Source organism: Toxorhynchites rutilus, unplaced genomic scaffold, assembly GCF_029784135.1.
Source record: "Toxorhynchites rutilus septentrionalis strain SRP unplaced genomic scaffold, ASM2978413v1 HiC_scaffold_9, whole genome shotgun sequence".
Lineage (NCBI taxonomy): Eukaryota > Metazoa > Arthropoda > Insecta > Diptera > Culicidae > Toxorhynchites > Toxorhynchites rutilus.
The window spans coordinates 157296-173202 of record NW_026600157.1 but is presented as its reverse complement, the minus strand read 5'-3'; the positions used below and the strand labels follow the sequence as shown (position 1 = coordinate 173202).

At 37.5% G+C, this 15907-nt stretch overlaps 1 long non-coding RNA gene across 1 annotated transcript; it reads left to right on the top strand.

Annotated features, from left to right (window-relative positions):
* Positions 1-396: 396 nt before the first annotated feature.
* LOC129782473 (uncharacterized) lies at positions 397-14299 on the top strand. Its single transcript, XR_008744594.1, has 2 exons — positions 397-555; positions 14127-14299. It is a non-coding gene; the product is annotated as an uncharacterized LOC129782473 (long non-coding RNA).
* The last annotated feature ends 1608 nt before the right edge of the window (positions 14300-15907 follow it).

Below are 15907 nucleotides of genomic sequence, written 5' to 3'. Positions count from 1 at the left end.
AATTCGTTGACCGATGCACTTGGTGAAACATATATTGAAAATATTGCTACATCCATTTTGGTCATATACCTGCCTACACATTGTATATCCTCCGTAGAGTCTACTACGATTGGTCTATTTTTGACTGCCTCATGGATTACGATCATGGAACCACCGTATCCATCTAACCTTGAACTATAGTAATTGTTGTATCTCGGAATTTTGTATTTACTATTTTCATATTGTTGTTTCGTCCAACATTCAGAAATTATTCCAACTGTATACTTTTCTTTAACTAATACTCTGACTAGCTCTGATTTATTCTTTTCCAAACTTTGTATATTGCACTGAAAGATTTTACAGCTCATTTTGGTTATTACTTTTTTGGTAATACTTTTTTACCCTCATGTATATTTTCAGGTGATTGCATCCAGAAATCTTTAGACGATATCTCACAAAATTCAGCCATTCGAAATGACGTTCCTTCACAACAAACAGGCTCAAAACAAAAGAATTCTGATACTGGAAATACGTTGTCTAGCAATGAAAGCACGTCTGTTGTCGATGAATTGAAAGGTATTGTACATCAATCAATTTTTTTTTATTCTTCTAATTTGTTGATTCGTATGTTGTAATTTAAAAACCAAAGATTGTTTAAAGCACTGGTTGGAAAACTTATGAAGCGATCGCCGTTGACGTATTCTATGACCAAAACCGCGTTCTCTCTTGACCTCTCCGTCATTGGTTCCGATCTAAAATTGATTGGATTGTTATATATTTGGATTTTTGAAATATTTTGAGCGTATCAGTGGTGCAATGAGTTTGTTCTCTATGATCGGAAAAATTACCGACTGGACCATTTTTGGATCCATTACATCACGGGAACACCAAGCCAAACTGATGGTATTGGATTACATCACGGGAACACCAAGCCGAATGCGTAAATGGGTGCGAATATTACTTCGCTCGGACGCATTCATACGCAAACAATTTTTCATGACTGTTCCATGCGAAAGCAGAACAGAAACCGATGCGAGTGAAAGTACTCACGCCTTGCGTATGTCTGCTTTTCGCGTTGACGGTGGAATGGTGTCATCTGGATACGACATTAGTTTGTATGAGACCAGCTATTCTCTATCAGATTAGTCGCCCTTAAAGAAGTTTTAAATTGCTTGCACAAAATATGTGCAATTTTTCATATTTTCTGTTTGGACAACACATAGGTTCCATGTAAGAACATTTTTCATGATGTTCATTCAGAGAAAAAAATCAGCAGCGATCTTCACTCACAATCAATCGTACAAACAATTACGATAACTCGTACACGCAATAGGCCATGCAATGGATTGAAAGCAACGAAAAACCTTTTTGCTCAATTCGCCCTCACTAGAAGATTTCATGTTTACCTTATTCATGCATCGCCCCAGCTTCCCCCAGATTTTTTTTCTGATGATCAGGAAGTATATGAATGTTTCGCGGAATTGAAAAAAAAAACATGAAATTGAAAATATATAGCTTCGGTTTGAAATCTTCTTCTTCTTCTTCAATGGCACTAACGTTCCTAGGGGAACTTCGCCGTCTCAACGTAGTATTACTTGCGTCATTTTTATTAGTACTTAGTTGAGATTTCGATGCCAAATAACACGCCTTGAATGCATTCTGAGTGGCAAGCTCTAGAATACGGGTGATCACAGTGCAAGTCGGAGGAAATTTCTTTGACGAAAAATTCTCCCGACCAGAACGGGAATCGAACCCGAACACCCGGCATGTTAGTTATGACGCTAACCACTCGGCCACGGGAGCACTCGTACCAACTTATATGATACGCCAAACGATGATGAACAACGAATGACGAAGCTAGAGAGAATCGCAATGTCGTAGTGTTGATGTTTTCTGAGAAATGAACGAATTATTGATTTCTTGGTCTCTCAGACCTATGCGCGAGTATAGGAGTGTTAACCGTCATGGTGTTTCGTCGATTTTTTTCGGATATGCTAAATCTTTTACGGTTGAACCATAAAAATGATTCCCTGGTGGTGGAGGAGACTGGGAAGAAGAATTCAGGGTCTGCAGGAGTAAAATGCGGACTTAGAGAAGGTGCTCCCGTTCTAAAATAGTAGTATTCAAATTCAGAGTGCCGAGGAAAATATACCATACTAGTGGTCAATGATTCTATAAATGTACCTCTTTTGAACTAGTAGCTATTAGGACCAAGCAGAAATATTCAAACAAATGAGCTATTTCATTCAACATTCAAAGAACAGGTAATTTTGAACAGAAAAAAAATTATGTTGGTACAATAATAACATTGTGCATCATTCTCATTGTGTACTTTTTTTTCAATCATCCTCAAAAAATCATGAAATGGTAAATTTATCAATATACTAAAATACCATTTCATTCAAAAACAATTATTCTGCACCATGTTCATTTCAAAATTATATTTAATGTAACTTTTAAAATTATGATTCATACTTTTTTTATTACAAATATATCTGTTCTTTTTGATAACAAGAAATAAATATTCGCTCGGTTAATCGAATACTGAAAAACAATTATTCGAATGAATCGAATATTTAAAAATGACCCCACGATTAATCGACAATTGAATAAACGAAAAATTTAGACATCTCTATTTGCAGTCAAATCCCTTTCCACAGTCCTCTGTATATTTATACCGTTTCCCCTGCGCACTTATTGACGACACGGTCACACCTTTATTCCACACATCTTGGTTGAAACCAAGACGGGTCTATGGTACTAGGTGAGGCCGTTTCTTCACTAAGTTGGTTAGGGGAGCGGTATATGAAAACAGTACGGAAGAAAGCAGAAGGGGAATTTTTTCCTTGAAGTGTGAAAGAGACAGACTGATCACGAGCGAGCTTGGGCACAAGCGTATTGTGTTTTGTTTACAAACAAAACAGTAGACTTCCAAGATAGCTGAAGAGTGGTTTTAGCAAGTTGACCCACCTTAGGAATACTTCTACGCACCTTGGTTGAAACTAATTCATATTCAAAGACAATTTCGCTATATCTTTTCTCTGAGTGTACCATAAGTCACAAACGTCATAAGGATAAACAAAAGCGCTTTGTGGTTCACTTCGAGAAAACTGTTTTGCTTTTAATATGAATATTCAAGTTATCAACACTTATTAAATTCATTGCTTACCGGTCATTCATTACATTTTTTGTTTTTCTTGGTTGAGAATAATACTATAAAAACTGTGCCTCATAAGAAAGTGCTGGTTAGAAACTGTGATGGAATATAAAGAAGTATAAACATCATTGCAATCTGTTTTAAGATCTTATGGAAACCCTAAAAGTGATGTCTCAAACTTCGGCGGAAAGTAAAAACTCTAGCCGGGAAACCTCACCTAGTCGCAAAAATTGCCATTCAGGTAATTTATACTATAAACTAACGCATATTTTTCTTCTGTTTTGTTTATACAATTCATTGGGACCCAAAAAATTCTTCATTCGTGTGATAAATTTTGCTAATTGTTCGAAATGGATGTTTTTTAGTTGTTTTTCTAAAATGTTCAATTATGATGTGAAAATTTCCAGATACAGTAAGTTACATCTTATTCGACAGATCTGACGAATTTATGCAAAGCTACATCAGTTTATGCGACACCTACGTTAGGCCGCGGTGCAATTGCTTGCAGCTCATTAATGCTGGTTTAGAGTTCCCGTTAACGTGAACTTGAACAGGTGGTGGAATAGTACGATCATTTCACGGATGATTTTGTTCACGTTCACGTTCACGTTCATATTAAAAGTTCGGCAGTAAACGTGAAGTAAATAAATATCGATCTTCAATAAAGTAGTTTGGGTGAAGCATACAGTTGTTCATCAACCCGAAGCAACGAAGTTTTGACGTAGAACTACGTCTTTCATTTCTATACCGGGGTGTAAAATCAAAGTTTCGAAAACGAAAGCGTTACGCCGGAGACCGAGATTTTGAGCGTTAATAGCTCCTAAACAACTGAACGAAATGGTATGATAAACACTTCATTCGAAAGATAAAATGTCTACGCGTTCTATACTTGTCACTTTTTGATCCAAAAACTTGTTTCAATAGTCTTAAAATTGCTTTCAAAACAGGCTATTGAAATCACCAATCGGTATATAAGCGAGCACCGCTCGGAAATCCACTCAGTTCTAATTGATCTATTTGAAAAAATGATCACAAGTGTAAGTGTAAATTTTGTGTTGTGGTGAAAATTACTTGATATGTGAAACGATTTATTTCAATTTTCATAAATAAAAAACCAAGCTGTTTTTCCGCTCGAGAACGGGTCGTTTGGTTAAGCGGCGAGAAAAATTGTAGAAGTGAAGAAATATTAGAAAAAGTGACTTCCCATATGCTCTACATATAGTATAGTGTAGGTGTTGTTAGTCCAATTAAAATTCGCATTGGGTTGAATTAAACACAAACTAAAAATTATAAAAGAAAATTACTTTTTCCGTTTCCAATATGTTTTCTCTATATTAAGGTTAAAGTGGAAGCTAGCAACAAATGGCTGCCACAATTGCGCTCATTTCTTTCATGTCCCTCCCTCATCACTCGCCCGAAAATCAATAATTTTGCGAAACAGTGTGAAGAAAATGATCGTTTTCGCACACTTCCCATCAAAACTCGAGCAAGTGCTCTGAAAGTTAAATTTTCATTTTTCAATCTTCGACCATGGTTTTGTTTGTTTGGTGAAATTCGTTATTTTTTCGACACTGATGCCAGACAACATCATCGAAACAGCTATAAAAACTACTCAATAAAATGTTATTCCTTAGTCATAGCGTTTCATGTCATGAAAATCAATAGAATAAAATTTTATTGATATCAATACAATTATTATTTTTACGTTTAATGGGTGTATAATGTAAGTTTAAGCAACTTTAACATTGGGTAAGAAAATTGTATTGCAGAGCTCGGAACTCTGCCACGGCTGCCTATGCTTTCAAAAATAGTAAACGGAAAAGTATTACATTACATCAAAATGCCTCGGCCAACGAATATGTTCGAATATGCTCTCCAACGTGAATAGGTTCACAACAATACGATCAACGAAGGAAAATATTAAGGAATTCACCTCTATTCCGGATCCCGAACGGGTTGAAATTGGCAAAATAATGCATTTTGTAACCCGTTCGACTTCTTCTTCTTCTTCTTCTTCTAAATCGTGGGACTTTGACAATCCCCACTGTCAAATGGCACAGCATACTTGCTATCAAGACGGGTCTATGGTACTAGGTGAGGCCGTTTCTTCACTAAGTTGGTTAGGGGAGCGGTATATGAAAACAGCACGGAAGAAAGTAGAAGGGGAATTATTTGCTTGTAGCGTGAAAGAGACAGACTGATCACGAGCGAGCTTCGGCAATAGCGTATTGTGTTTCGTTTACAAACAACACACAGTAGACTTTCAAGATGGCTGAAGAGTGGTTTTAGCAAGTTGCCCACCTTAGGAATACTTCTACGCACCTTGGTTGAAACTAATTCATATTCAAAGACAATTTCGCTATATCTTTTCTCTGAGTGTACCATAAGTCACAAACGTCATAAGGATAAACAAAAGCGCTTTGTGGTTCACTTCGAGAAAACTGTTTTGCTTTTAATATGAATATTCAAGTTATCAACACTTATTAAATTCATTGCTTACCGGTCATTCATTACATTTTTTGTTTTTCTTGGTTGAGAATAATACTATAAAAACTGTGCCTCATAAGAAAGTGCTGGTTAGAAACTGTGATGGAATATAAAGAAGTATAAACATCATTGCAATCTGTTTTAAGATCTTATGGAAACCCTAAAAGTGATGTCTCAAACTTCGGCGGAAAGTAAAAACTCTAGCCGGGAAACCTCACCTAGTCGTAAAAATTGCCATTCAGGTAATTTATACTATAAACTAACGCATATTTTTCTTCTGTTTTGTTTATACAATTCATTGGGACCCAAAAAATTCTTCATTCGTGTGATAAATTTTGCTAATTGTTCGAAATGGATGTTTTTTAGTTGTTTTTCTAAAATGTTCAATTATGATGTGAAAATTTCCAGATACAGTAAGTTACATCTTATTCGACAGATCTGACGAATTTATGCAAAGCTACATCAGTTTATGCGACACCTACGTTAGGCCGCGGTGCAATTGCTTGTAGCTCATTAATGCTGGTTTAGAGTTCCCGTTAACGTGAACTTGAACAGGTGGTGGAATAGTACGATCATTTCACGGATGATTTTGTTCACGTTCACGTTCACGTTCATATTAAAAGTTCGGCAGTAAACGTGAAGTAAATAAATATCGATCTTCAATAAAGTAGTTTGGGTGAAGCATACAGTTGTTCATCAACCCGAAGCAACGAAGTTTTGACGTAGAACTACGTCTTTCATTTCTATACCGGGGTGTAAAATCAAAGTTTCGAAAACGAAAGCGTTACGCCGGAGACCGAGATTTTGAGCGTTAATAGCTCCTAAACAACTGAACGAAATGGTATGATAAACACTTCATTCGAAAGATAAAATGTCTACGCGTTCTATACTTGTCACTTTTTGATCCAAAAACTTGTTTCAATAGTCTTAAAATTGCTTTCAAAACAGGCTATTGAAATCACCAATCGGTATATAAGCGAGCACCGCTCGGAAATCCACTCAGTTCTAATTGATCTAATTGAAAAAATGATCACAAGTGTAAGTGTAAATTTTGTGTTGTGGTGAAAATTACTTGATATGTGAAACGATTTATTTCAATTTTCATAAATAAAAAACCAAGCTGTTTTTCCGCTCGAGAACGGGTCGTTTGGTTAAGCGGCGAGAAAAATTGTAGAAGTGAAGAAATATTAGAAAAAGTGACTTCCCATATGCTCTACATATAGTATAGTGTAGGTGTTGTTATTCCAATTAAAATTCGCATTGGGTTGAATTAAACACAAACTAAAAATTATAAAAGAAAATTACTTTTTCCGTTTCCAATATATTTTCTCTATATTAAAGTTAAAGTGGAAGCTAGCAACAAATGGCTGCCACAATGGCGCTCATTTCTTTCATGTCCCTCCCTCATCACTCGCCCGAAAATCAATAATTTTGCGAAACAGTGTGAAGAAAATGATCGTTTTCGCACACTTCCCATCAAAACTCGAGCAAGTGCTCTGAAAGTTAAATTTTCATTTTTCAATCTTCGACCATGGTTTTGTTTGTTTGGTGAAATTCGTTATTTTTTCGACACTGATGCCAGACAACATCATCGAAACAGCTATAAAAACTACTCAATAAAATGTTATTCCTTAGTCATAGCGTTTCATGTCATGAAAATCAATAGAATAAAATTTTATTGATATCAATACAATTATTATTTTTACGTTTAATGGGTGTATAATGTAAGTTTAAGCAACTTTAACATTGGGTAAGAAAATTGTATTGCAGAGCTCGGAACTCTGCCACGGCTGCCTATGCTTTCAAAAATAGTAAACGGAAAAGTATTACATTACATCAAAATGCCTCGGCCAACGAATATGTTCGAATATGCTCTCCAACGTGAATAGGTTCACAACAATACGATCAACGAAGGAAAATATTAAGGAATTCATCTCTATTCCGGATCCCGAACGGGTTGAAATTGGCAAAATAATGCATTTTGTAACCCGTTCGACTTCTTCTTCTTCTTCTTCTTCTTCTTCTAAATCGTGGGACTTTGACAATCCCCACTGTCAAATGGCACAGCATACTTGCTATCAAGACGGGTCTATGGTACTAGGTGAGGCCGTTTCTTCACTAAGTTGGTTAGGGGAGCGGTATATGAAAACAGCACGGAAGAAAGTAGAAGGGGAATTATTTGCTTGTAGCGTGAAAGAGACAGACTGATCACGAGCGAGCTTCGGCAATAGCGTATTGTGTTTCGTTTACAAACAAAACACAGTAGACTTTCAAGATGGCTGAAGAGTGGTTTTAGCAAGTTGACCCACCTTAGGAATACTTCTACGCACCTTGGTTGAAACTAATTCATATTCAAAGACAATTTCGCTATATCTTTTCTCTGAGTGTACCATAAGTCACAAACGTCATAAGGATAAACAAAAGCGCTTTGTGGTTCACTTCGAGAAAACTGTTTTGCTTTTAATATGAATATTCAAGTTATCAACACTTATTAAATTCATTGCTTACCGGTCATTCATTACATTTTTTGTTTTTCTTGGTTGAGAATAATACTATAAAAACTGTGCCTCATAAGAAAGTGCTGGTTAGAAACTGTGATGGAATATAAAGAAGTATAAACATCATTGCAATCTGTTTTAAGATCTTATGGAAACCCTAAAAGTGATGTCTCAATCTTCGGCGGAAAGTAAAAACTCTAGCCGGGAAACCTCACCTAGTCGCAAAAATTGCCATTCAGGTAATTTATACTATAAACTAACGCATGTTTTTCTTCTGTTTTGTTTATACAATTCATTGGGACCCAAAAAATTCTTCATTCGTGTGATAAATTTTGCTAATTGTTCGAAATGGATGTTTTTTAGTTGTTTTTCTAAAATGTTCAATTATGATGTGAAAATTTCCAGATACAGTAAGTTACATCTTATTCGACAGATCTGACGAATTTATGCAAAGCTACATCAGTTTATGCGACACCTACGTTAGGCCGCGGTGCAATTGCTTGTAGCTCATTAATGCTGGTTTAGAGTTCCCGTTAACGTGAACTTGAACAGGTGGTGGAATAGTACGATCATTTCACGGATGATTTTGTTCACGTTCACGTTCACGTTCATATTAAAAGTTCGGCAGTAAACGTGAAGTAAATAAATATCGATCTTCAATAAAGTAGTTTGGGTGAAGCATACAGTTGTTCATCAACCCGAAGCAACGAAGTTTTGACGTAGAACTACGTCTTTCATTTCTATACCGGGGTGTAAAATCAAAGTTTCGAAAACGAAAGCGTTACGCCGGAGACCGAGATTTTGAGCGTTAATAGCTCCTAAACAACTGAACGAAATGGTATGATAAACACTTCATTCGAAAGATAAAATGTCTACGCGTTCTATACTTGTCACTTTTTGATCCAAAAACTTGTTTCAATAGTCTTAAAATTGCTTTCAAAACAGGCTATTGAAATCACCAATCGGTATATAAGCGAGCACCGCTCGGAAATCCACTCAGTTCTAATTGATCTAATTGAAAAAATGATCACAAGTGTAAGTGTAAATTTTGTGTTGTGGTGAAAATTACTTGATATGTGAAACGATTTATTTCAATTTTCATAAATAAAAAACCAAGCTGTTTTTCCGCTCGAGAACGGGTCGTTTGGTTAAGCGGCGAGAAAAATTGTAGAAGTGAAGAAATATTAGAAAAAGTGACTTCCCATATGCTCTACATATAGTATAGTGTAGGTGTTGTTAGTCCAATTAAAATTCGCATTGGGTTGAATTAAACACAAACTAAAAATTATAAAAGAAAATTACTTTTTCCGTTTCCAATATGTTTTCTCTATATTAAGGTTAAAGTGGAAGCTAGCAACAAATGGCTGCCACAATGGCGCTCATTTCTTTCATGTCCCTCCCTCATCACTCGCCTGAAAATCAATAATTTTGCGAAACAGTGTGAAGAAAATGATCGTTTTCGCACACTTCCCATCAAAACTCGAGCAAGTGCTCTGAAAGTTAAATTTTCATTTTTCAATCTTCGACCATGGTTTTGTTTGTTTGGTGAAATTCGTTATTTTTTCGACACTGATGCCAGACAACATCATCGAAACAGCTATAAAAAACTACTCAATAAAATGTTATTCCTTAGTCATAGCGTTTCATGTCATGAAAATCAATAGAATAAAATTTTATTGATATCAATACAATTATTATTTTTACGTTTAATGGGTGTATAATGTAAGTTTAAGCAACTTTAACATTGGGTAAGAAAATTGTATTGCAGAGCTCGGAACTCTGCCACGGCTGCCTATGCTTTCAAAAATAGTAAACGGAAAAGTATTACATTACATCAAAATGCCTCGGCCAACGAATATGTTCGAATATGCTCTCCAACGTGAATAGGTTCACAACAATACGATCAACGAAGGAAAATATTAAGGAATTCACCTCTATTCCGGATCCCGAACGGGTTGAAATTGGCAAAATAATGCATTTTGTAACCCGTTCGACTTCTTCTTCTTCTTCTTCTAAATCGTGGGACTTTGACAATCCCCACTGTCAAATGGCACAGCATACTTGCTATCAAGACGGGTCTATGGTACTAGGTGAGGCCGTTTCTTCACTAAGTTGGTTAGGGGAGCGGTATATGAAAACAGCACGGAAGAAAGTAGAAGGGGAATTATTTGCTTGTAGCGTGAAAGAGACAGACTGATCACGAGCGAGCTTCGGCAATAGCGTATTGTGTTTCGTTTACAAACAAAACACAGTAGACTTTCAAGATGGCTGAAGAGTGGTTATAGCAAGTTGGCCCACCTTAGTATATACTTCTAGGCGCCTTGCTTGCTATAACGCCAGTCAGTTTTTCATTGGGAGTAGCTTTTGTTTATTTTCGTCTTGTCAAAAGGTGCAAAGAGCGGTTTAGATTTTCATTTCGATTTCTTTGAGAAATTTACAAATGTTTTTCAGAGTATCAATGTTTTTGTCGTCGAAAGCATCTTGGATTGAGAAATATTTGTCAAGGTTGTGTTTGTCTCTGTGTGTTACGTAGTTAATACAGTTGAAAATTATGTGTTCTGATGTGTTAAGGCAGTCGCAAAGCTGGCAGTAGAACTCATCTTTAATTTTCATCTTGCTCAGCCAGAATGGAGAATAATCGTGTCCGGCCAGTAGACGGTTTAGGGTTCTTATCTCGGTGTTGGTTAGTGGCAGGTTATGGAACCAAGATTTCGAATTAATCCCTGTCTGCAGTTTGAAAAACTTTCTTCCTTTGCCAAATTCTTGAGTGTAGTTTACATACCATTGTTGTATTTTTTCAGTGACGTCGTTCTTGATCCAGTTGATTGCATCGTGTGGTAAAAACCGATTGTGGATCACCTCGTTCGACTGGAGCCCGGCTTTAGCCAGACTATCAGCTATCTCGTTGCCTTCCAGGTTCACGTGCCCCCGAATCCACTGAATACAGGAGTTGGTTGTTATGGCTGTTTCCAGGATTTCCTGAATGATTTCGTCCCTTTCTGTTGCATCTAGTTGCCCTCTGATGAACTCACATCCAGACTTCGAATCAGTAAGAATAACAGCATTATTGAGCTGGTTCCTCTTCAAATACCGTAGAGCTTCTCCAATCGCTTCCAGCTCAGCCGACATCGTACATACAGAGTGATTTAGTTTCCTGCTGATCATCCTCTTGCTGTAGTCATCGTAGATTCCAATGCCACAGTGATCGTTGTCCTTCGAAGCATCCGTATAGATCTTCCGGTGGAACTTGTATTGTCCGTGAATTTTTCCCAGTTGCTTCAAGATTCTGGCTGATGTATTTCTTTTAGTCCATGGTTGATCATCAATTTCTGATTGAACCCATACAACTTGTGAGATCTCGCTGAAAACATCCTTGTACTCCTCGAACTTCCGCTTCTTGGTAAGTTTGCTTATCTGCTGGTATGTCGTTGTGGGCAATTAACTGCCTCCAGACTGGTGTTGAGTACTGTGCGTGTCTAACTATTTCCTTTGCCGTTGTTAACTTCCGATGAAATTGCAAGGGTGGTTGACTGGCTATAGCGCAGAGAGTGTTAATTGGTGTTGTTTTTGAACAACCCGTTATTTTTCTCAAACAAACGTTATTCGTGACCGTGAATTTTTCCAGGTTCGTTTTTGAAGAGTTTGCGTATATCGAAACCCCATATTCCAGGTAGCTCCGAACTATTGCGTTGTACAGTATGTTTAGGGTTTGAGGGTGTCCTCCATTTCGTGTACTGCTCACGACCTTCAGCATGTTAATCCTGTCAGTGGAGCAACTCTTAATCTCCCTTATATGTGCTCCATAAGTTAATGAACGATCGAGTGTAACCCCAAGGTATTTGTACATGTTCACCGATTCCAATTCTGTGTGTCCTATCTTTAGCTTCAAAACTTTTTTATTGAGCTGGAATAACATGACTTTTGTTTTGATTTCATTTATTTTCAGGTTCAAATTTTCAGTTTTACTCTTGAATTCGTTCAAAAAGATCTGGCCGCGGTTTTGAACGTCTTCGAAGTTTTTACCTTTGATTATCTCCATGAAGTCGTCGGCGTATTGCACCAGAACTACTCCTTCCGTTATTCCATTGTGTAGCTGTGCCGTATAGATGTTGAACAATACAGGGGACAAAACGTCTCCTTGAGGAAGTCCATCTCTGACGGTCCTTTCAACTGTCCTCGTTCCTACCTGTATTAGGATTGTTCTATCCTTAAGGAAGTTCACAATCCATTTGATAAATTCGATTGGAGTACCGTATTCAAAGAGGATTTGTTCCAGAGTTCCTGTTTTTACGGTGTTGTACGCATTTGACATATCAATGAAGATCGCACCTGCTACTTTACCTTCTCTTTTGATAGCGTTAATGTGGTTCGTGACGTAGCTCAAGCATGTTGTGGTAGAGTTATGTCTTCGGAAACCAAATGATGTATTCGGCAACACACGCTTCTTCTGGATAAATTGATTGAGTTCACCTAGTACTGCCGAGTTAATAATCTTCAAAGGGCAGTTAAGCATGGAAATCGGTCGTAGGTTGCTGATTATTTCTGGGTTCCGTCCCGGTTTTGGTATAGCAATTACTTTTATTTTGTTCAACGCTAAATCAGCTCTACAATTTTTCCACATTCTGTTGAGGTCGTAAATCACGCTATCTCGAACATCTGGTTTTATACTTCTTAACATTTCGTAGCTAAGGCCATCTGGGCCTGCTGCAGATGGCTTCTTCTTCTTATGTAGAATTTCGTTCCATTTTTCCACGCTCAAAATGTCGTACGTGACCTCCTTGTAGAGACAGTCACCGTAGTCGTCCCCACTTGGGAAATTGGCATTCAGGAATTGGATTGCGGCTTCTTCGTCTTCATGTACGACCGAGGGCTGGTTCATTTTCTTCTTTTTGCCCGTTAGTCCGTTAATCTTCTTCCATAACTCTTTACTGCTCGTGCTTGGGTCGATCTCATTGACGTATTCTTGAAATTTCTCCCTCATGAGTTTGTGTTTGCACCTTGTGAACAAACTTTCTCTCCTTTTCATCTCCATTAAATCCTCTAGATTGCCACTGTTGTTGAATTTGGTCCTAGCTTCGTTTTTGCTTCTCCATGCTTCTTCCACTTCTGCACTCCACCAAAACTTCGGTTCGTACCGGTTCTTCTGCTTCGCTGTTTTCTGGATTTTTCGTGCTATCTGTTGTAGTTCGGCCCATCCGTATACTTGCTTTGTGTCCAAATTTCCTAATTGTTCCGTCACTTGTTTCCGGTTGATAAAGTATTTGTTTGTGGTTGTTTGTTCAGTCTTGATTGTGATGTGGATGACAAGGTGTCTGCTGCCAATCCCGTACTGCAGAATCTCCATTTTCGTATCATGGTATAGTGCTGGGGAGACCATAACCAGATCGATCGTGGATGATTTTTTGTTGAGCTCCGCTGGTATGTATGTTGGTTCACCATTGTTCAGCAGGATTATATCCTCGTCATTGATAAAGTCGAAAAGGATTCTCCCTTTCGCGTCCGAGTGGTGACGATCCCATAGATGATGATGTGAGTTCAAATCACCGCCTATTAGAACCTTTTTGTACTTTTCTACGCTTTTGAATAACTTTGTCAGGAATTCTTTGAATTCGTTGACCGATGCACTTGGTGAAACATATATTGAAAATATTGCTACATCCATTTTGGTCATATACCTGCCTACACATTGTATATCCTCCGTAGAGTCTACTACGATTGGTCTATTTTTGACTGCCTCATGGATTACGATCATGAAACCACCGTATCCATCTAACCTTGAACTATAGTAATTGTTGTATCTCGGAATTTTGTATTTACTATTTTCATATTGTTGTTTCGTCCAACATTCAGAAATTATTCCAACTGTATACTTTTCTTTAACTAATACTCTGACTAGCTCTGATTTATTCTTTTCCAAACTTTGTATATTGCACTGAAAGATTTTACAGCTCATTTTGGTTATTACTTTTTTGGTAATACTTTTTTACCCTCATGTATATTTTCAGGTGATTGCATCCAGAAATCTTTAGCGATATCTCACAAAATTCAGCCATTCGAAATGACGTTCCTTCACAACAAACAGGCTCAAAACAAAAGAATTCTGATACTGGAAATACGTTGTCTAGCAATGAAAGCACGTCTGTTGTCGATGAATTGAAAGGTATTGTACATCAATCAATTTTTTTTTATTCTTCTAATTTGTTGATTCGTATGTTGTAATTTAAAAACCAAAGATTGTTTAAAGCACTGGTTGGAAAACTTATGAAGCGATCGCCGTTGACGTATTCTATGACCAAAACCGCGTTCTCTCTTGACCTCTCCGTCATTGGTTCCGATCTAAAATTGATTGGATTGTTATATATTTGGATTTTTGAAATATTTTGAGCGTATCAGTGGTGCAATGAGTTTGTTCTCTATGATCGGAAAAATTACCGACTGGACCATTTTTGGATCCATTACATCACGGGAACACCAAGCCAAACTGATGGTATTGGATTACATCACGGGAACACCAAGCCGAATGCGTAAATGGGTGCGAATATTACTTCGCTCGGACGCATTCATACGCAAACAATTTTTCATGACTGTTCCATGCGAAAGCAGAACAGAAACCGATGCGAGTGAAAGTACTCACGCCTTGCGTATGTCTGCTTTTCGCGTTGACGGTGGAATGGTGTCATCTGGATACGACATTAGTTTGTATGAGACCAGCTATTCTCTATCAGATTAGTCGCCCTTAAAGAAGTTTTAAATTGCTTGCACAAAATATGTGCAATTTTTCATATTTTCTGTTTGGACAACACATAGGTTCCATGTAAGAACATTTTTCATGATGTTCATTCAGAGAAAAAAATCAGCAGCGATCTTCACTCACAATCAATCGTACAAACAATTACGATAACTCGTACACGCAATAGGCCATGCAATGGATTGAAAGCAACGAAAAACCTTTTTGCTCAATTCGCCCTCACTAGAAGATTTCATGTTTACCTTATTCATGCATCGCCCCAGCTTCCCCCAGATTTTTTTTCTGATGATCAGGAAGTATATGAATGTTTCGCGGAATTGAAAAAAAAAACATGAAATTGAAAATATATAGCTTCGGTTTGAAATCTTCTTCTTCTTCTTCAATGGCACTAACGTTCCTAGGGGAACTTCGCCGTCTCAACGTAGTATTACTTGCGTCATTTTTATTAGTACTTAGTTGAGATTTCGATGCCAAATAACACGCCTTGAATGCATTCTGAGTGGCAAGCTCTAGAATACGGGTGATCACAGTGCAAGTCGGAGGAAATTTCTTTGACGAAAAATTCTCCCGACCAGAACGGGAATCGAACCCGAACACCCGGCATGTTAGTTATGACGCTAACCACTCGGCCACGGGAGCACTCGTACCAACTTATATGATACGCCAAACGATGATGAACAACGAATGACGAAGCTAGAGAGAATCGCAATGTCGTAGTGTTGATGTTTTCTGAGAAATGAACGAATTATTGATTTCTTGGTCTCTCAGACCTATGCGCGAGTATAGGAGTGTTAACCGTCATGGTGTTTCGTCGATTTTTTTCGGATATGCTAAATCTTTTACGGTTGAACCATAAAAATGATTCCCTGGTGGTGGAGGAGACTGGGAAGAAGAATTCAGGGTCTGCAGGAGTAAAATGCGGACTTAGAGAAGGTGCTCCCGTTCTAAAATAGTAGTATTCAAATTCAGAGTGCCGAGGAAAATATACCATACTAGTGGTCAATGATTCTATAAATGTACCTCTTTTGAACTAGTAGC